General features: G+C 44.1%; 1 non-coding gene across 1 annotated transcript; it reads right to left on the bottom strand.

The window, feature by feature from the left end:
• Positions 1-4083: 4083 nt before the first annotated feature.
• TRNAA-UGC (transfer RNA alanine (anticodon UGC)) lies at positions 4084-4159 on the bottom strand. The gene has a single exon. It is a non-coding gene; the product is annotated as a tRNA-Ala (tRNA).
• Between the last annotated feature and the right edge of the window lie 18533 nt (positions 4160-22692).

The following is a 22692-nucleotide window of genomic DNA, read 5'->3' as shown; positions in this document are numbered from 1 at the left end:
TGGATGGATCAGGGTTGTCACACAAGGGGAGTCTGTCACCCTGGTTTTAACCTGATGTTACCTTTGCTGTAAGCTGCATTAGCTGTCGTAAGTCAAGGCCCAGGGCAGAGCCAGTGTTCGTCAGTGTGCCCCAGGGTGACTCACTGACTGCCTACACCTAGCGTCTCTTCTTACTAGTCAGTGCCCGGGCCACGCCTGTGGTTGAGTATTTTGAGTGTCACCTTTGGATTAGATGGTCATCACTACACATGTTAGGTTCACTCTTCCCTAGGAGGATTCAGGTCTCTCCAGTCCACCCAGGTCTGATGGAGGGGACACTCCTCTGGTCTCCCCAGCGTCAGGAGGTCCTCTTCTTGCTTCCATTGTGGCCCCTTAAACAAGGCACCTTTCTGGGGGAGGGGGGTTTGTTCTCATCCCTGCATCACCTTAGGTGAGTAATACTGCCTGCTCCATGGGTTTAAGTAGTGAAGTTCTCAAATGCCCCTTGATCCTTGACGGTGGAGATCTTGCCACCTCAGCCCCCCACCCCCTCCTGCTCTCAGCTCTGGTTCCCACCGGGTGCCCCGGGAGCTGTGGGCAGAGCCCGTTGGTTACCCCAGGGGATTGGATCTTGTCCCCAATCTCCCTCTAGCCTCCTTTGCCCAAGGTTAATCTGCCACTTCCTGCCGCTAATGCGGCGGTGACACAGAATTTGCTTCATGCTGCTGCCACTGCGCAGTTGGATTTCAGCCACTGTTGCAGTTTGCCATGTCATGGTCCAGAAACATGTCTGCGACTACAGCTCCTCTTTTTTGGAGATGGAGATAAGACAGAGTGTTGGCCACTCAGGTGCATCATTACCATATCCCTTTGTTTACCTGACTTCTGTTCCAGCCACTGGGACCAGTTCTTCTGGGCTCCAGCTGGTTTCAGGCAGGTACAGCCTGCAAGCATCTTGCCTCAGGTAGGGGCAGTGGTCACTTGCTTCCTGTCCTGGGACTTCCCTGTTGACCCCATGGTGTAGAACACCTCGGAAATGTTCAGTGTCGCAAGGGAGTTAGTGCCCAGAGGGCAAACCTTTAACCAACACAAGACGGGAGCCGAGATAAATGCTTCCCTTTTCTAACAGAAGGTCCTGAGGTGGTATAAAAAGGTCCAGAATTATAAACATAATTACGTTTGTGTGTATATAAATGATTGTTTAATCTGTCCTGTACAGCAAGATAGTCTTTTTGCAGGGGTCTTTTTTTTGTTGTATTTGTTGTCCAAACTATTGAAAAGAAACAACTGACTATCCATGTACTCAAAAAAAAGAATTTGCCCAATATGCAAAAAATTATTCCAAATGTATCAAAGATCTAAATGTAAGAACTAAAGCTATAAAAATTCTGGAAAGGAATATAGGAGAAATTATGTCTAGTCTCCTTGGACTAGACAAAGACTTATTACATATGATTTCAAAAGGATGATATATTAAAGAAAAAGTTGGCGAAAATTTATCAAAATGAAAAATTTATTCTTCAAAAGATATCTTTAAAAATGAAGAAACAAGTCACAGGCGGGGAGTAAATTTTTGCAAATTATGTATCTGACAAAGGACTTATATCTAAAATATATAAAGAACTCTTATAAGTCAATACTAACAATAAGAAACCCAATTTTTTAAATGGACAAAATATTTTAGTAGTCTTAAAATGGCATATAAATGATTAATAAGAACATGCAAAGACACTAAACTTAATTGGGGAAATGAAATTGAAATCAAACTGAGATGCTACTGTACCACCACCAGAATGACTCTACTCAAAAACACAGACAAGCAGAGTGTTAACGAGGAAACAGAGAGACTGCAACACCACTGCATTTCTGGTGGAAACGTGAAATGACCACAGCCACTTTGTAAATCATTTTGGAAGCTGATTAAATAGTTAAAGATCTAGTTACCCCATGACCTTACAGTTCTACTCCTAGGGAAACAACAAACTCCAGGAGAAATGAAAACACACTTCCACACAAAGTCTTGTACTTACTCACATGTGGCTGTGCACAGTAGCACCGTTCATAGTAACTCCAGCATGGAAACCGCTCCAGAGCGCGTTACTTGGGGACAGGACAAAGTGTGGAGTACCACTTAGCAGCTAGAAAAACAACAATGACAACCAAACTACTTAACACCTGCTGTAGGAACAAACCTTACAAACTTCCTGCTGAGCAAAAGAAGCCAGACACAAAAGACCGTCTGTTGTATGTTTCCATCTCTTTGAAATTTCTAGAGCATTCAAACTATTCCACAGTGACAGACAGGAGATCCGTGGTTGTCTGAAACAGGCAGGGGGATGTGCGGGCGGGAGGAGGGGTTGCTTTTATAGTTTATGCTATAAAATTTGTGTTTAAGAAATCTTTGCCAAACCAAAGGCCACTAGGACTTTCTCCTGTTTTTCCTTCTAGAAGTTTTCTCCGCTGAACTTCCTCTGTATTTTTGTCAAAAATCAGTGTACCACAGGTGTGTGAATCTGTTTCTGGACTCCATTCTGTTCCATTGATTATTTGTCTCGATTAGACTGTCTCAGTTATTACCGGTTTATAATAAGCTTTGAAATCAGACAGTATAACCCAGGTACTATAAGTCTACCAACTTTTTAAAGAAGTTGTTTTGGCTATTCCACGTCCTTTTTATAGTCACATAAATTTTACACTCAGCATATCAACCTCTATAAAAACTCTTTTATAAAGCTTTTTATCATTGGGTTAAATCTACAGACTAATTTGGGCACAAGTGCCACTATAATTTCATAATCAAATTGCTTAAAGCCAACAATTTAAAAAAATCTTACAAGCAGCCAGAAAAAAAGATGCATTCCATACAGAGCAAAGAAGAATGACAGTACACTAACTTCTCGTTACTAAAACTCCAAGCCACAAAGAGTAGAGCAACATCTGACTAATCTTGTACGTGGAGGTGAGTCTCTTAGGCACATACAGTGTGCTTACATTTGCTTTGCTTACTGATAGATTTGATCTTTTCTATCATCTTACTGTTTCCCATTTACCACGGCCCCCCTTCACCCCAATTCCTGACCTCTATTGAATTGATTGGGGTTGTCTTTGTTTTCTTTGCCTAGCTCTCCCCAATTAATTTAACGATTTATCCGTTTATTCTTCTCAATTTTTAACACAAATATTTACCTGAATTGTAAAGTTAATACTTCGGTTCGTCAGATTGTAAAATTAATACTTCTGTTAGTTCAATAATACAAAAACCTGAGAACTCTTGAGAACCAACTTTCTAGCTTCCATGCTGTCACTTTCTGGCACTTTAATTCCATTTTATTTCTACCCTGACCCCCACCACATTTGTCAGTTTCAGCACCATCCTTATTATTTACAGTGAATGCTGATTTAGATTCACCACAGTATTTACCGCATACTTCTTGCCTACCACTCCAATCCGATTTTCCTGTGGTACGTTTTAAATCAGTTCCAGGGAAGCCTGTAAAGAGTAAACTTTCTTGTCTGAAAACGTTTCTTTTGCCCTCACTCTTGAATGACAGTGTCACTGCGACAGAGTTCAGGGAGGCAGGTTTTTTTTTTTTTTCTCAGAACTTTGAAATACCGTCATGGTCATTTGCCTTCTGTTGTGGAGGAGTCTTCTGCTACATGATTTCCATTCTCTGATCTATCATCTAGTAGCTTTTAAGACTTTTTTCTTTATTTTTGATGACCTGCTATTTCACTACAATATATTTAGGTGGGATTTTGCTTTTATTTTTCCTGCTCAGATCCTTGATATATTTCTTTAATCCAAAGACTGATTCCGTCTTCAACTCAGGAAAATTTTCAACCTTTAACTTTTAAAATACTGCCTTGCCCTCTATTTTTTTGTTGTTTTCTTCTGTAATTTTTGCTACATACACTTTGGGGTTTCTCATTCTATCTTTATGTATCTTAGCCTCTTTCCTATTTTCACCTCTGTGCTACAGACTTTTTCTAGACTTATATTTCTTCTTTATTTTATTTTTTTAGCAGTACAATTTTTTAAATTAAATTAAATTTATTTTTGGGAGAGGTAATTAGGTTTATTTATTTATTTATTTATTTATTTTACGGAGGTACTGGGAATTGAACCCAGGACCTCGTGCATGCAAAGCACACACTCTACCACTGAGCTATACTGTCCTCCTAGAATTATATTTCAATTCACTAATTTTCTTTTTAGCTGGGTCTAATATACTATTTCCCTACCTGCTAGCTTTTAATTTCAATAATTATTTCCTTTTATTTCCACGATTTATACATGGTTCCCTTTCAAAAACATGTGTCCTTTTCCCGTATTACCCTGTATTTGCCTTATGATTTCTGTACCTTCTTTTATCTCAGTATTTCAAACAAACTTAATTAATAAACTCTTTCAGCTGGTTCCAGTGTCTTTAGTTCTGGGGAGTGCTCACCCTCCTGTTTGCTGTTCCTTGTGATTCTCTTTCTTTGGTCTGTGCATTTTTCTTGTGAATGTATCTTCAGTAAATGTACTTGGGGCATCGCGTATTCAGGAATGCCTGCGTCTGCTCAGGCCGCCATAGAAAGTACACGGCCTCGATGACTCAAACCCAGACATACATTTCCTCACGTAAATAAGTGTGGAAGCTGGATGTCCAGGTGTGGGCAGGGCTGCCTCTCCTTCGGCCTCTCCTCTTGGCTCACACACAGCCAGCTTCTCCCTGTGTCCTCACACGGCCTCTCCTCTGTATGTGCAGCCCTGTGTCTCTCCCTCTTCTCACAAGGGCACCAGTCCTGTAGGCTCAGGGCCCCACCCCTGTGACCTCAGGTGACCTTAATTGCCTCCTCAAAGGCCCAAATATAGTCACACTGGGGGCTAGAGCTTCAGCATATGAATTTTAGGGGGTAAAATTCAGTCCATAGCAAAGGGTAAAGAAATATCTCTATAGAGCAGCTCTGGTGGGGACAGCACCAGTCAGACACCAAGACTCCTCCAGCTCACACTTGCGTTCTTGTCTGGATAGAGTCTCAGTGTGGTCTCCAGGGAGCACTGTTCTGATAGCAGTGATGAGCAGCTCATGATGGAAAAGCCATTCCCAATGGGATTTGTGTAACAGATACTTCCTGGTGGAGGAAGTGGTGACAATACCTACAAAAACAGGGGGATAGTCCAAGAGCTCATGGATTTCTCAGTTCTATTTTCAGCAACACAGGTAGAATTACGTTTTAAGAAAACTGACCCTATGAAATTTAAAAGCCTGCTACTTTCAACATTTGGAGTCTTCTGTATTTGTTCTGTGTAATCATTTCCTTGTGAGGGGAAAAAAAAAGAGAATTCCTTCTGAGGAAAAATGGAAAAGATGACCTTCTCCCCCCAACCCCCCACCATGCTGCAAATTACTTAAACTAGAGAAGGTTTATTTAGAAACTATAAGAAAAATGCTACTGCCTAAAGACTTAGCGTGAGTAATCACATCCTTCTCTTTCAAGTGGAAAACCATTGGATAATGGCAGCCTTAAAGACCTCTCATTGTAGCTGGGTGTGACGGAGATGCTGCAGCTGAACTTAAAAGTACGACCATGGACCGTGCTTGACTGTCTGTGCAGTTCAGTTACATTCATAGGCCAGCTCCTTCCACAGAAGGCTGGGGAGCGGCTTTCCCCGTCCACCAGACCTCTAAATCCACCCGTGCCTTTCTCCCACCCTGTCACACAACAGCAACAAGGTGAACGACTGCTTTTGATGACTCAGGTCGCGGACAGAAGTCCTAGCTCTATCTCAGGTCTCCCGTATCACCTTCACTCACCCTCTTCAAGTTTGTTCTCCTGTCTTTAGATAGTCCGACACAAAAAATATATGAGCCACAGACAGAGAACAAACTCATGGTTAGCAGGGGGAAAAAGGAGTGGGAAGGGATAAATTGGGAGTTTGGGATTTGCAGATACTAACTACTATATATAAAATAGATGAACAACAGATTTCTTCTGTATAGCACAGGGAACTATATTCAATATCTTGTAGTAACCTGTAATGGAAGAGAATCTCAAAAGGAATATATGTATGTATATGCATGATTGAAATATGATGCTGTACACCACAAATTGACACAACATTGTAAACTGACTATACTTCAATAAAAAAAATATATGAGCCAACCATATTCTAAGCCAAAGAGCTAATGCTGGGGAAAATCTCATCCCAAGCCAGAGATAATGAAGCAGAATTCACCAGGTTCTGAAAATACCCAACATCAACAAGTACACAAGAGCCACCACAGAAGATTAGTGGCTCTGAGGTTTAGGGGACTAGACACTAATCTGGGATTCTAGTAACTTGTGCTGTAACCAAAGGATAATACACGTCTCACCCTATACTAGTTACAAGGCCTTTAAGAGCACAGATACAGAGGGATCTGCAAAATGAGGGCATCCAGCCATCTGTCACCATTCCCCAGCCCCTGAGCACAGCCTTCCTGTGAGCTTCCCTGAAGCCGTGCGATCCTGCAGCCTGCAAGGGCATGAGGCTGGCAGCAAAGAGGGACCAAAGAAAAACGGTTTCCAGAAAGGTCTGAATACATCTGTGTTTATACAATGAACATATCTCAAGTTAACACCATGCTTCATTTTCCTGATAAGAGAGGACAAATATGTTATTGTCCTGAATATGTTTTATCTGTCTTTGGCCCTAAAATCCTTATTCATGTATTTGTCCATTCATTTATCTATTCAGCCAGTATTTATTGAACACTTATCGTGTATCAGGCTCCACTCTAGGTGCTGGGGAGGCAGATACAGATATAAAAGATTTTCAAATAAAATGTGAAGAAATATAAAGCAAGATATAGGGGGAGTTATAGTGACTATATCCCCAAGTAAAGGGATGGCTTATGTTTAGAGGAACATAATGTAAATAATGATTTGCATAGTAGCTGTTAGAAATACTGTGTTTTTAAAATCTGATTTATTTTTTATTGAAGTATAGTCAGTTTACAATGTTGTCAATTTCTGGTGCACAGCATCATGTTTTAGTCATACATATACATATATATTTTCCTTTTCATATTCTTTTCTGTTATAGGTTACTACAAAGTATTGAGTACAGTTCCCTGTGCTCTATAGAAGAAATTTGTTGTTTATCTATTTTATATATACTAGTTAGTATCTGCAAATCTCAGACTCCCAATTTATCCCTTCCCACTCCCTTTCCCTGGGGTAACCATAAGTTTGTTCTCTATGTCTGTGAGTCTATTTCTGTTTAATAAATAAGTTCATTTGTGTCTTTCTTTTTAGATTCAACATATAAATGATATTATATGGTAAAAAAAATCTGTGTTTTTTGAGACTCAGCTTTTTTTGGCACTCAACTTTTGAATCTTTCATTCCAGTAGTCATTCTATAAAAGAACCAGTTTCCCCTGTGATAAAAATAAAACACACTATTTTGAAGAATAATGTACTTCTATGTAAAGGTACATATTATGTCAATTATTAATTAAGCAATTACGTTCTAAGATGTTAACAGGCTGGGTTTTCCAGAACCAGGTGCTGAGATGGAGTTTAGTGTGTAGGGTATTTATTAAAAACCAAAATCTGGAAAGGAGGTGAAGGAAGTAGCATTTCTTCGAGGGACGGGTCAGACTGCAATGTAGACTAGCGACAATAACGTCATAGAAAACTCTGCAGCAGAAATGGCCCAGTAGAGCAGTCCCAGGGTGCGCTGGAACGGCCCGTGGGCTCCCACCGTCGCTCAGTGGGTCTGGGTCCCTCAGGAAGAGCATGCACTTGGCCATGTCAACTCTCTGCAACCGAGGCAGGACAGACGTAATACTAGGAAATCTCCCCACTGTGTGAAAATAAGAACTTTCCCTCTCCTTCCCCAGGGTAACTTCTTAGCTGTAAAGCAGAATGAATGAGACTGGGAAGACAGCAATAATCAAAATGCAATTACAGTTATTTTTTTAAGCTTAATTTTCTACAAACTCTTAACCAGAGGTAGTTAATTATTTTTTAAGTTTTTTAATAGAATTTATTCTGAAGAGCAGTTTTAGGTTCATAGCAAAACTGAGCAGAAGATACAGAGATTTCCTATACACTCCCTGCCCCCACATACACACAGCCTCCCCGCTAACAACTTCCCACACCAGAGCGGTACGTTTGTTAGAATCAGTGAACCTGCACTGACATCATTATCACCCAAAGTCGCTAGTTTACATTAGGGTTCACTCTTGGTATTGTATATTCTATGAGTTTAGTTACGTGTATAATGACATGTCTACATTACGAGAAAAGTCGCACTGCCCTAAAAATCCTCTGTGTTCTGTTTATACCTCTCTCCTCCTCATCCTCTGGCAATTACTGGTTTTTTTTATTGTCTCCATAGTTTTGCTTTTTCCTGAGTGTCATATAGTTGGAATCATAGTCTTTTCGGATTGGTTTCTTTCACTTGGTAGTATGCATTTCAGTTTCCTCCATGTCTCTTTATGGCTGGATAGCTCATTTATTTTTAATGCTGAATAATATTCTGTTGTTTGGATGGACCACAGTTCATTTATCCATCCATGTACGGAAGGACATTTTGGTGGCTTCCAAGTTTTTTTTTTAACTAAAGTATAGTTGATTTACAATGTTGTGTTAGTTTCTTGGGTACAGCATAGTGCTTCAGTTATATATATATTTTTTTCACATACGTTTTCATTATAGTTTGTTACAAGATATTGAATATAGTTTCCTGTGCTATACAGTAGGACCTTGTTGTTTATTTTATATATAGTAGTTTTTACCTGCTAATCCCAAACTCCTGATATATCCCTCCCCTCCTTTCCCCTTTGATAACCATAAGTTTGTTTTCTATGTCTGTGAGTCTGTTTCTATTTTGTAAATATGTTCATTTGTGTCATTATTTTAGATTCCACATAAGTGATATTATATGGTATTTTTCCTCTCCTGTTCTGGCTTACTTCACTTTGTATGACAATCTCCAGTTTCATCCATGTTGCTGCAAATGGCATTGTTTCATTCTTTTTTATGGCTGAGTAATATTCCATTGTGTGTGTGTGTACCCATTGTGTATATACTTACATTGTATATATATACACACATATATACACACACAATGTATGTATATATAGTGTGTATATACATACACAGTGTGTGTATATATATACACACAATGGAAGATATATATGGATGTATATATCACATAGAGATATATATATATATATCACATCTTCTTTATCCGGGCATCTGTTGATGGACACTTGGGTTGATTCTGGCTTCCAAGTTTTGACAATTATGAATGAAGTTGCTGTAAACATCTGCGTGCAGGTTTTTGTGTGAACATAAACTTTCAACTTATTTCGGTAAGTATCCCAAGGAGCACAAGTGTTGGATCACATGGTAAGAGGATGTATAGTTTTGTAAGAAGCTGCCAAGCTGTCTTTCAAAGCGGCCGCCCCACTTTGCATTCCCACCAGCACTGGGTGTGAGTCCCTGTGGCCCCACATCCTTGCCAGCACTTGAAGTTGTCTGTGTTCTGGGTTTGGGCCATTCTAATATGTGTGTGCTGGGTTAATTCATTTTCAGTTAAATTTTTCTAAAGTTCTCACATATTTGAAAGAGTTCCTAATTCTAAGACTCGGCATAATGAAGAACTGAAAAAATTAAGGTGCTTCCATAGTAACCAGCTTTTGAGTACTACTGACAGGTCTACCCTAATCAAAATAGTAAAAGTTTCATTTTTCTATGTGGTTCAACAATTGCTTTTTAAAAAATTATTTTTGGTAAGTGATAGTTAAAAACAAAATATTAAACCAAGTGATAAAAAATACCATTTAACTTTGATAGCATTAAACAAATAGCTGTGTGCTGGGGTTATTAAAATAATTTAAGTACTGAAATACTTCTAAAACTGCTTATCAGATTACTAATTAGTAGAAGTTGCTTTGGGAGAGATTAAGTAAAACAGATTTTAAATCAGATTTGAATTCTCCATATTTTTTAAAAGATGCCTAAACTTGGCAGAATTCTCTGGGGGTGCAGGTAGTATCTGAAAACATAGCAAGGTACAGGGCTTGTGTGGTTGTTGAATTTGAGGACCATGGGTCTGCCTGGAGCAGGAGGAGAACAGGGGAGATACAGGAGGCCCCTTGGAGGAGTTGACACTGACCGGAGTCTTGAAGGATGAAAGGACCCCTGGCTGCCTTGCTGTGCCAGCACAGGTGTGTGGAATAAAATCCAGGCGTTGCCTTCCCTGTTCCTCTTACTGACTTCCCCACTGAACATGAAAAGTTTGCTTGTAGACCTTTAAAAGCATCTCTGGTATTCCTCTAAAAAAAAAAATCCCCCAAACTACTCTTTTCTAGATTTTTCCCCCCTAAATAGGGCAGATCTACAAAGCTGGAAAGAAGAAGAAATACTAAAAATAACTTTCTCCAATTAGTGATAACCAAATACATATGGGAAGACGGAAATAGTTTCCAATCACCCAAAGCAAAACTGAATTCCCCCAAGTGCAGGGAGTAATTAGAAACAGCCCCAAACGTCCTCAAGACGCAGGGGGACAGTGTGGTCTTAACATAGGCACGGGACTCTGGGCAGGTGAGTTTTTGGAACTTGTCCACCGGGAGAAGCAGACTCTGAAAACGTTAATGTCTGTGATTTTTTTTCACAACCCTGGGTGCTGGGTTCCTTCTTGGAAAGTCAGAAATTCTGGGTCTCGAAACAGAAATCCCAGGGCGGGCCTATGATGAGAAGTGCACATTTCGTGAAGCCCCGAGGCAGGGGCGCGGCGGCTCCTCGTTAGCTGGCCGGGGTTTTGTGTCTGACTCAGGCGGCTGGAGGTGAGCCGCCTGTGTGGGCCGGGCACGGAGCGGGGGAGGCGCGGGAGGCCGCCAAGACCAGCCCGCCAGGCTCGTCACTGGGCTTTGGCCCAGCTGACCAGCTGGTTCCTGGCCTTGGAAGTCCGGCTGCTGCTCAGCCAGCTGGTCGGGGGCTCCTGCCAGGACTGCTTCCGCGGGCGGGGAGGGTCGCAGCTACGACCACGGGGGCCGCCACACCACCAGAACCGGGCGGCGGGCAGCTCGATCTGACCTGCCAGGTTTTCAGCTCCCCTTTGCCCCTTGATGGTGCCAGACATTCACGTTTTTCTTCCCTCCCTCCTAGTCCCAGGGTAGATATTCAGTCAGCACAGACTCGATGAGAGCGGTGTTTGGTTAAAGACTGCACTGCTCCTTGCAGGTGCACAGCCAGGGTCCGCCCCCCGGGGGCCGCGTGCATGCATGTCTCCAGGACATACCTGGGCCTCCAGGGCCAAGGGGTCACGCTGACATCGCAGGGCCCTGAGGACTCCATACCTGGCTGACTGGCCTGCGTCCACCCCGCATTGTTGTTCAGTGTCATGACGCCAACCTTTGCGCACACCTGTTATCACTTCCTTTTCCTTTCTTCCCCTTTCTACTCACTCCCATCCTGCTTTTGCTCACTGCCTTATCCCACGCTCCCTCGAACAACCTGCAGCCCAGCGTTCTTTCTTTCTGAGCCCTGCACCGAAGGACGCCTCCTTCCTCCGCCTCCTCCCTCCGCCTCCTCCGGGGAGCCCACCTCCGCGCCGCAGGGATTCCGATCGGGGACCTCCCAGGCCGGCCTCTGGGGGACCCTGTGGTCATTACCCAGACAGACTCCCGGCTTTGAGACCTATTTTCTTTGATGCCTCTACTCAGCCTGCCCAAGGCTGAAGCGCCCAGACTGACGTCTTTGCTCTCACTTGCTGATCAGTTTACCGAAAAAAAAAAGAAAAATTAAACCAAGGCTCGCTGTTCCCAGCCAGGCCTGCTTTCACACTGTCAGCACCTCTCCTTCGGAAGCAACAACCTTTCGGTACCGGGAGCTGTTGCAGTTTCACAGGTGGGTGAGTGAGTGCACACTGCGGTCCCGAGGACCCCACACATGAGCTTCTGCACATACACCGCAGAGGACGATGTCCCAGGGGGCTTGAGTTTCAGGTTCAGAGAAAGAGGAATGTAAGCTAAAGGCAGGGGAGGGGAATGGAAAAATGGCAGGAGGAAGACAGACAAACGCTGGCGGAGGAGCAGTAGAGGGACTGAGTGTTGAGGAAGAGTCCTAGGTCGGGGGAGGGGCCCAGCTTTGGGACCTCACTCTGCCTCACTTCCCTCGACTGTAAGATGGAGATAATTGTCACGAGGATTGTCACGAGGATCACACGAGACGTGCTCACCAAGCTCCTGGCACGCGGTAATTGCAGAATGAGCAGAAACTTGCCAGTTTCAGGGAGGAGACAGCTTCCGACCAGGCGGACCGGACATGGGCACGTGGAATGTTCTTGGTGGCGTCCGGGACTCGGAGAGAAACAAGGCACGGTTCTTACCAGCAGAGAGCTTCTAAAGGAGTGACGCATCCCATCTGGGGGCTGAGATGACTCAAGTGATGCCAGTTCTCTGTGCTACGACTTTTTTATACTTCCTTTTAAATGGTTAGGCCTTGGACACAAGTACCAAAGAAGATTCCTACTGAAAAAAGACAGCACACACGTGTTTGTTGTCGAGAGGACTGTGGACTCCTGGGTCTAAAGGTACACCTGTAGGTGGGAGAGGGCATGGATGTGGAAGGAGGGAGGTTAGCCCAGAGAGGAGCGGTTCTCCCCGCGACGGCTAGGTGGCGACAGAAGCACACAAAAGGCACAGAATTACGACCACCGGGACGCAGACTAGCCGAGTACAGAAGCTTCCCGAGCGCTGGTGGGACGGGGACACCAGGACAAGGACAGTGGGTGGCGGAGGAGAGGAGAGAGGAAAGACATCAAGTGAGCTTCACAGCTCCCTTGTTCCACATGGCTTTATGAATAGTCTGTATCAGCTGGTTTCTGAGCAATTGGGTTTGACAGCTCCGCCTGGAGTTGATTGACATTCCAGGGGAAATGTTGAACTTGAATCAATCACAGTGAAGTTTACGGGTAGTAAAGTATTTTATGAACTGCAGGTGCCCGGGATGACTTCAGCAAAAGGCATATTTGGAGGACATGGAGTCTGCTGTTAGAACAGGGGTGTGATATGTAAGGAGGGCTTGGCCTCAGGACTCTGAAGTACAAGTTCAGCTTGGCTTCTGACTCCCCATGGAGTCCAGCCAGCACCTCGGACATCTAAGACGGGACTTGTGGCCGAGTTCTAGGATGGCCCTGGAAGAGTCCCACCCCTGGGGCCCACGTCCTGGGTAATCCCCTCCCGAGTGTGATGGGGCCTGTGGATGTGGTGGGCTATCAGACCCATGACTATCTCACCATGAATGGCAAAGGTAGGGGGGTCTGCAGAAGTAATCAAGGAACCAAACTAGTTCCAGGGTGGGCCTGACCAAATCAGGCAAGCCCTTGAGAAGAGGATCCAGAGGTCAGAGACAGAAGCCAGAAGCCAGAAAGAGTCTCCTAATGGCCCTGAGGAAGTAAACTGCCCTGTTGTGAAGACCCAGGTGACAGCCAGCAGGACAGCAGGGATCTCAGTGCTATGACCACAGAGAACTTGGGCCCTCATTTCTGAGGCCACAGGCAGTGGGCTTCGAATACAGCGTCGATGGAGAAGATCACAGCCTGACTGACTCCTTGTCTGCAGCCTGTGAGAGTCTGAGCAGAGCCAGGCTGCACCCCTGGCCCACGGAAACATGTCGAGTTAAGCTGCTAAGTTTGTGGCGCTTTGATCGGCAAGCAAATGAACTCAGGACTCATCCACCTCCTTTGTAAGGTTGTCGTGAGGATTGGAAAAAAGGTACGTCAAGCACCTGGCAGGAAGGAGACCACTGATAAGTGGTAGCTTTTAGTCACGTAATCCATAATTGTCCCATCCTCTCTCCCGGGAACATAAGTCTCTCTGTTTTGAATGGATCTTGTGAAGCACTAAGAAATGTTGAGAGGCTTTGAATAAAATGGTGAGCAACTCACTCCAGGGCAGAGGCCCGCCCACAGTAAACAGTAAGCGACAGGGATGGTGGCAGTAACAATAATGATGATGGTTCTTATTCTGGTGAAAATTCGCCGTATTTCTCAGTAGGACACACATCCCCCCCCCCCTTAAAACCACTTTTGATGTGCTTCGTAAGTAGCTTTTTTTGCAGAAGAACCAGAAACCATGATTGAATCACACACTGTGTAGAAATGAACCTTTGATAGAATCTAGTCCAGCGTCTTCAGGTTACAAATGAAAAAACGAACTGAATCTGAAGCAGGCTTGTTTGATGCCACAAAGCACATTAGTGGTAGGACGTGGAATAAAATCCAGGCCTTTTGATGCCAAGGCCGTTTCCAGATGACGTCTTTATTTCTCCTCTGAAGCTGTCCCTCTGTTTAAGACTCAGGGATGTCTCAACTCACCAGGGGTTGGCATCCCCTTGTAAACCTCCCTCCCTCCCAGGCAATTAAAATGGATTTATAGCATTTGTTACACAAGTAAGTAGAAGTGTATTGCCATGCAAATGCTCAATTGATTAGTTCCCTATGAGACTTGTGAGAAACAAACAGCCAGTAAAAAACAACAAACACGTTAACATGGAGCCTGGGTAGCTATTGGAATTAAACCCATGCCAGCCTGCAGCAGACAGATGTCCTAAGGCATAAACTGGACGGGAGACAGTTGGGGCCACGGATAAATTGTTTCTGTTTTCGACTAAACATGAGCGATTGGTTCCTTATTGTTTCTGCTCCCAGGCTGTGGCTCCTGTCTCCAGTGCGAGCTGTTTCTCCTGCCCTGTGCAGTCCAGAGGCTCAGCAGGCCCTTGACTTTCGTGGAGGTTCCCCCAGTTCTGCCTGTGCCTTGAAGTCTGAGCTCTCTGGGTGGGCTTGGCCTGAGCACCTCTGGGGCAGGGCAGCTGGAAATCAAGTCGGGAAGCTGGCAAGCCTGACTCTGATGTGAACATGTGGTTCTTTGTGTGCAAGTCTTGTGCCGTTTTTCCATCTGTTTCTGTGTGGATTCTTCTAGAGCTGTCCTAGATCTCTGTATGTGGGATGCTCTGTCTGCTTCAACTCTGTCTTACATAACGACGCCCCCTGTGCACAGAGAGGTTTGTCGCTTCCAGAGACTCCACATACATCCTCTCCTGTGATCTCCCACCAGACTGCGAGGTTGGCGAGACAGGCATAGTTGCTGGTGATATTTTACAAACAAGTAGTCTGGGCTCCGGGAGGCTAAGTGTCTTTTTTAAGGTAAGCTAGGAAGAGGCAGACCTGGGACTAGGACCAGCTCTTCTGAGGCTGTGCTCCTGGCCTTTCCCACGGTGCTGCCCAGGTGTCGGCCATGTGACAAGTGCAGTGCCACGTGTAATTAGGTGCTTGATAAATGCTTATTTATTTATTTTGAAATTGAAGTCTAGTTGATTTACAATGTTGTGTTAGTTTCTGGCGTACAGCATAGTGATTCAGTTATACATATACACATATTCTTTTTCATTATCAGTTATTACAAGATATTGAGTATAGTTCCCTGTGCTATACAGTAGGACCTTGTTTATTTTATATATAGTAGGTTATATCTGCTAACCAAGTTCCCAATTTATCCCTCCCCCCTTTCCTCCTTTGGTAACCTTAAGTTTTGTTTTCTACATCTGTGAGTCTGTTTCTGTTTTGTAAATAAGTTCATTTATATCATTTTTTAAATTCCAATATAAATGGTATCATATGATATTTGTCTTTCTCTGTATGACTTCACTTAGTATGACGATCTCTATGTCCATCCATGTGGCTGCATATGGCATTATTTTATTCTTTTTTATGGCTGAATAGTATTCCATTGTGCACATGTGTGTATCTCACAACTTCTTTATCCAGTCATCTGTCGATGGACATTTAAGTTGCTTCGTTGTCTTAGTGATTGTAAATAGTGCTGCTATGAATATTGGGATGCATGTATCAAATTAGAGTTTTCTCCAAATATATGCCTGAGAGTAGGATTGCTGGATCATATGATAACTCTATTTCCAGTTTTGTGAGGAACCCCCTTACTGTTTTCCATAGTGGCTGCACCAGTTTACATTCCCACCAGCAGTACAGGAAGGTTCCTTTTTTCTCCACACCCTCTCCAGCATTTTTTGATTGTGGACTTTTAAATGATGGCCATTCTGACTGGTGTTAGGTGATACCTCATTGTAGTTTTGATTTACATTTCTCTGATAATTAGTGATATTGAGCATTTTTTCACGTGCCTGTTGGCCATCTGTATGTCTTCTTTGGAGAAATGTCTATTCAGACCTTCTGCCCCTCTTTATTGGTTTTTTTCAGTTTTTGATATTGAATTGTACGAGCTCTTTGTATACTCTGAAAATTAAGTCCTTGTCAGTTGCATTATTTGCAGATATTTTCTCCTAGTCTGTAGGTTGTCTTTTTGTTTTGTTTGTGGTTTCCTTTGCTGTGCAAAAGCTTGTGTAAGTTTGATTAGGCCCATTGGTTTATATTGCTTTTATTTCTATTGCCTTAGGAGACTGACCTAGGAAAACTGTGATTTATGTCAGAGAATGTTTTGCCTATGTTCTCTTCCAGGAGATTTATGGTTTCTTGTCTTATGTTTAAGTCTTTAAGCCATTTTGAGTTTATATTTGTGTATAGTGTGAGGGAGTGTTCTGTAGCTTCATTGATTTACATGCAGCTGTCCAACTTTCCCTACACCACTTGCTAAAGAGACTGTCTTTTCTCCACTGTATATTCCTGCCTCCTTTGTTGAAGATTAATTTATTGTAGTTGTGTGGGTTTATTTCTGGGCTCTCTATTCTGTTCCATTGATCCATGTGTCCTTTTTGTGCCAATACCATGCTGTTTTGATTACTGCAGCTCTGTAGTATTGTCTGGGAGGGTTATGCCTCCAGCTTTGTTCTTTTGCCTCAGGATTGCTTTGGTAATTCTAGGTGTTTTATGTTTCCGAATAAATTTTAGGAGTATTTGTTCTAGTTCTGTGAAAATTGTCCTGGGTAATCTGACAGGGATCACATTAAATCGGTAGATTGCTTTGGGTGGTGTAGCCATTTTAACAATATTAATTCTTCCAATCAAACAGTTGGTGCTTAATAAATGCTTTTTGAAGCTGGTGCTCTCTGCAGCCTCTGAAGCAGTAGTCCACATGAACAGTGTAAAAGTAGTTGAGCTAAGGTAACAAAAATGTAATCTAAGGCGGCCAGAGAGGCTTGAGGGCATCACGTGAGGTGTGAGGAATGAATAGATAAGGTGGACAGAAGACAACTTCTGAGGGTGAAAGACCAGGGTCAGACTAAGTGGAAAAGAAAAAAGAAGAAAAAGCCTTATGCTGGTATCATGTTTTCCACTTTCAAATAAGTGATCTTCTTTATTTTTAGGCCAAGCTTGTACAGTAGGTGCCATTAGAATCTCCACTCATTCGATGGAGATATTGCAGATCAGAGTATTGGTGCTTTTGTCCTCCAACATCACTCAACCAGCTGCTGTCATCCTTCAGTATCTGTGGGGAATTGGTTCTAATGCACCTCTCAGATACCAAAATCCAAGGATGCTCAAGTCCCTTGTGTAAAATGGGGTCGTATTTGCATATAACCTATGCACATCCTTTTGTATATTTTAAATTATCTCTAGATTACTTATAATACCTAATATAGTGTAAATCCTATGTGAATACTTATAAATACAACATAAATGCTTTGTAAATAGTTGCCAGGGCATAATAAATTAAATTTTGCCTTTTGGAACTTTCTGGAATTTTTTTTTCTAAATATTTTCCATCCAAGGTTGGTTGAATCTGCAGATTTGGAACCCACCCATGGATACAGAGGGCTGACTGTAACTGGTAGAACTGAGATTTAAAACAGCCCTCTGACTCTAAAGACTGAGTTCTTTCAAGGGCAAAACCTAGATTGTCTTTACCCTGAGAGTGCGAAGTAAGTCTGGGTCCTTGAGTTGCATCTGAGTTGTTTTTCTGTAGCAAAGATGGCCACCTTCTTGGTTTCTCCCTTTCCCCAGGCAGCTCTGGAACGACATAGCATAACACGTGAAAGTATGAGTTCAGAGCTTGCTCTGCCACTCACCAGCTGTGTGAATTTTTTTCAATTTACATATGGTTGACCTACAGTGTTACATGTTTCAAGTGAACAGCATGGTGTTCCAGCATCTTTTCTGATTATACTTCATTAAAAGTTGTTACAGGATCATGGCTCTAATTCCCTGTGCTGTGCAATATGCTTAATCTGTCTTATCCTGCTGTGAGAATTTGAGCTGGTTACTTCCCCTCTCTGTGCCTCAGTCTATCGTGTGTAAAATGGGGTGATACTGCATCTGGCACACAGGATTGTTTGGAGGATCCAATGAGAGCTACATCAAGTGCTCAGCACAGAGCCTGGCACCTGGAAAGCCCTCATTAAATGTCAGTTGTCACTGCCATGAAGCACGTGTCCAGTACTGTCCAGTTCCTGATTTCTGTGAATCACTCTAGTGAAATCACTGAACCTGAGGGTGTCAAAGGAACCCCAGATTAGTAACCAGCTGGTTAGAAGTGCAGGTGGCCTGGGGACCCCCAAACCTGCAGCCAGCCTCTGAAGTGGGGACCCTTGATGGAGATTGTGCCCTCCCCTGTGGGGTCCGAGCTGATCCCGGTGTTACGGCAGAACTGAACTGCAGGGTCGCACATTGTCTCTGGCTGAGGTACCGCCTGGCTGTCACCGAAAAAGAAACAGCCCCCAGAGGGCCAGGTTCTAGGTCGTGGGAGCAGCAAAAGCTGGCCAGCTTCAGTTAGAAACTCAGATTCCACAGTGTCAAGTCCTTGGTCTTCTTTGGTCCGGGGAGGAGAGAGGAGGGAGAGCGGGAGGTGGGGTCTCTCCATGAACGCCTCCATTATGGAGAGGACGGGGTGGGGCAGAGATGGGTAGGGCACGGTAGACCGAGCGTTGCACCCCAATTTCATTCTCCATTTTTGTTTGTGTGTAACATTTACATATTTTGAGGACATGTCCTTTTTTTCTGGGATTAAAATAATAATAATTATAAGAGTAAGCATTGCAGATAATCTCCAAAGTGGCTTACAGAAAATGGACTCTATTTTGAACAGTGCTTCTTTGTCTTGGATACTTGGGGCCCTTCTAAGATCACCTACCTTAAAAGCAGACTCCTTTGCCCACAGCAGACTCCACCTTCCACATGCTCCTGGCTGTGTGTGTTTTCCCTTCCAGCCCACAGGCGCTGATGGGTCAGCATGAGGGGGCACGGGAAGCCCGCTTTTCTCCCCGCAGCCCGGGTCCGGGCCCCTCCCTCGTGCTTCTCACAGGGTTTCTGATCTGCTGTCTGTAGCTTTCTGCCTCCTTACAAAAGCCTTCCGCTGCTGCGTGCCAAGTCTCCTGCCTCTCTTCTAAATTCTGCCTCAAGATGTAGATCTTCTCTGAAGACTTTTATGGAGGTTTTTGCACCAGCGTGCTTCTATGATTTGTAGCAACTGAAGAGTTGTTTCTTGGAGGACAGGGAGCAGCGTACGAGCCTCTGAAGAAGGACAAGAAATCACTGCCAAAGATGCTGGTCACTTCTACAGCTCTGATAAAAATGAGGTTCTCCGTGAAGACGTGACACTGTTAAAAATGGACAAAATGTGCTTTTGAAAACCAGTCTGAGTTCCCTGTCGGGTTGTTTGGGTGTGAGAGGGGCTGGAAGCCGATGTGGAGACAGCTGACATGGAGCAAAGATGGTCAGGTACAGGGATGTCCCTTCTGCAGCCCTGGAGACAGACGCCTCCATTCTGCACAGAAGAACGTCCCCAGTCCTTCAGGTGCTCACGAGCTCTTGGCTGGGACCCAAGCCTGCTAGTCTTAATTGCACAACCCACTTGGACCTGCTTGACAAAAGCACTTTTGTGCCAAAAGCCGGAGTGATGAACATCTCCAGAGGGGACTTCACTACCCTCTCTTCAAACGAGCAAAGGACACCCTTCAGGAGCCCACCTTGTCGGGGCAAAGCCTTTCCTTTTTCTCCTACATCCCCTTAAGCTCAGGGAGACTCACCGAACACACCTTCCGTTGAGGGAAGCAGCTTCCCCTGGTCTGGGAAGCCTCAGCTGAGCATTGTTTTTCTAGTCTCGGTGACCTTTGTGCAGTTTAAAAGCTGTCTTGTCTACTGAACAAGAGATGTGACCTTAGGTAACCTTACAGACTCAGTCCTCTCAAACGAGGATGGTCATAGCGCTATCAGCAGAGAATTATTGGGGGATTAAACGAGATAAGCCACATAAGCACTGGACACAGCGTCTGGCACAGAGCATTTTATAACCGTTGGGGGAAATTGAAATGGCCTTTAATGGACAGAAATCCCTGGAGGGGCCGTGTGCCTCCCGCCTGGCAGCCCTGGCGTCACAGCCCTGCTGCTGCTGGGGACCCCGTGCCCTTTGGTTCTCTTCACACCTTCTAGGAAATCCAGAGCGGGACCTACTACCATCATCCCACGGATGGAGGAACAAAGCAGCGAGAGCCAGGTCTTAGCCTGAGGTCACCGGCCAGTCAGTGACAGGAAGTCTCTTAACTATGTTCCCGTGGGCTTCGTTCTCAGACTCTACACTGGAGACGAGAACCTGGAAACCTGACACGTGTGGGTGAGCGGGACAGGCTTGCATTGTTTAGACCCAGAATGTTCTAAAGACAGGTCTGAAGTGGCTAGCAAGCCAGAAAGAGAAAGAGAAATACCATATGATGTCACTTATATGTGGAATCTAAAAAAACTGACACAAATGAACTCACAGACACAGAAAACAAACTTACGGTTACAGGGAGGAAAGGGTGTGGGAAGGGATAAACTGATAATTCAGGATTTGCAGGTACAAAGTACTACATATAAGATAGATAAGCAACAGGGACCTACTGTACTGCACAGGGAACTGTATTCAGTATCTTGCAGTAACCTATGATGAAAAAGAATCTGAAAAGGAATATATATATATGTATGTATAACTGAATCACTATGCTGTACCTCAGAAATTAACACAATATTGTTAGTCGACTATACTCCAATTAAAAGAATAAGTGGAAAGATTATTTGGAAAGAGAACAAAATAGACAGGCCTAGCCCTTGACAGGTTCCTGGGACAACTCAAACCCATAGAATCTCCTGCCTCATGAGAGTGCCCGTTCACCTGGAGCACGGGGCCCTGCCAGGTGTCTGTGCTCATGGTGGGACCTTGGCCATGTGCATCAGTTGGGAGAGGCTGGAATCTGGGTGTCAAAGGTCAGTCATGAGGGCATCTCATGCCTCCTGGACTGACCCAAATAAAATCCCCAGATGCCAAGTCTCACATGAGCATCCCTGAGCCATCCAGACTTCCCCGTTAGAGCCTTCACAACACTGGGCTTTAATTCCCTGTAATTCCCCACGTGCCTTCTGGGCTGTTCCGGCTTCCTTTTGTGTGACACTCCTGTCCTTGGCTGGGGACGGGGACTAAGCGTGGCTACTTCTCACCTACGTTCCGTGGGCTAACAGGGTCTCTGGCACATACTAGGTGCTCAAGGAATATTTGATGCATGAAACATGGAGCGAGCTTCACTTCCGCTGAATCTTTCCCTCCTATTCAGCAGGAATTTGTCTCGACAGGTGTGGTTGGAGATGGACTCATTTCTCATGCACATACACGGTGGAAGAGGTTGATGTGCAGCAGTTGGGGGAAGAAGCAAGCATTTGGTTCTGGAATCTTTTGCGAAATAATTTGACAGATCTCACGTATAAGTCATTCCCACACTTCTACGTTCAGGCAGGGAGGTGTACACACACGCACACAGCCCCTGCCTCATTCTCTCAGTTTCTTACGGGTGTTATTCTCAAGGGTGTTACAGAGGGTGGATCAAGGCAGGGCAGCCAAGACCTCAGGTGCCTCGGCCACCGGAGGCTGCCTTCCCTTGTTGTGTGCCCTCAGTTTCCCCTTCTGACAAATGAGCTGGGAGGACCAGCTGATTTCTCGAGTGGCTGAACCATCCTGGCTCCCTATCGGAAACCTCCTGTTTATTCGCCCAGGCTGGCTCCTCCCGCCTGCTGCCCTTCCCATCTCACAAGCACTTGGCAGAAGAGTAGAGTGCAGGGGAAATGCGCTGTTCTCCTGAGTAGAAGAGGCTATTTAAGGTGGTGAAGTCTAAATTCCTGTCCTTGTGGGGGTTTCTTTTTTTGTTGTGGTAAAAAAAAAAAATATATATATATATATATATACACCCTACAACTGAGCATTTTAATCACTTTTAAGTGTACAGCTCAGTGTCACTGAGAACATTCATAATGGTGTGTAACCATCATCACCATCCATGTTTAAAAATTTTTTTTAATTAAAAAAGACTGTTTTTATCACCATCCGTCTTCCCAACTTTTCACCCTCCCAAACGGAAACTACCTACCCATCAAGGACTCCCCGTTCCTTCCTCTCCCGCCTCTGGAAACCGCCATCCTACTTTCTGTCTCTGAGTTTGACCACTCTAGACACTTCGTATCAATGTTTGTTCTTTTGGGACTGACTTATTTTACTCAGCATAACGGCCTCAAGGCTATTCCATGTTGTAGCAGGTGTCAGAATGTCCTTCCTCTTTAAAAGCTGAATAGTACTCCATTGTATGGCTGGACCACCTTTATCTGTTCAGCCTTGAGTGGGCGCTTGGGTTGTTTCTGCTTTTTGGCTATTGTGGGTAATCCTGCTCTGAACTTGGGTGGACTCACACATCTGTTTGAGTGCCTGTATTTAATCGTTTCAGGTATATAGCTAGA

This window comes from Vicugna pacos, chromosome 24 (assembly GCF_048564905.1).
Source record: "Vicugna pacos chromosome 24, VicPac4, whole genome shotgun sequence".
NCBI lineage: Eukaryota > Metazoa > Chordata > Mammalia > Artiodactyla > Camelidae > Vicugna > Vicugna pacos.
This window is presented reverse-complemented; position numbering and strand designations above follow the sequence as displayed.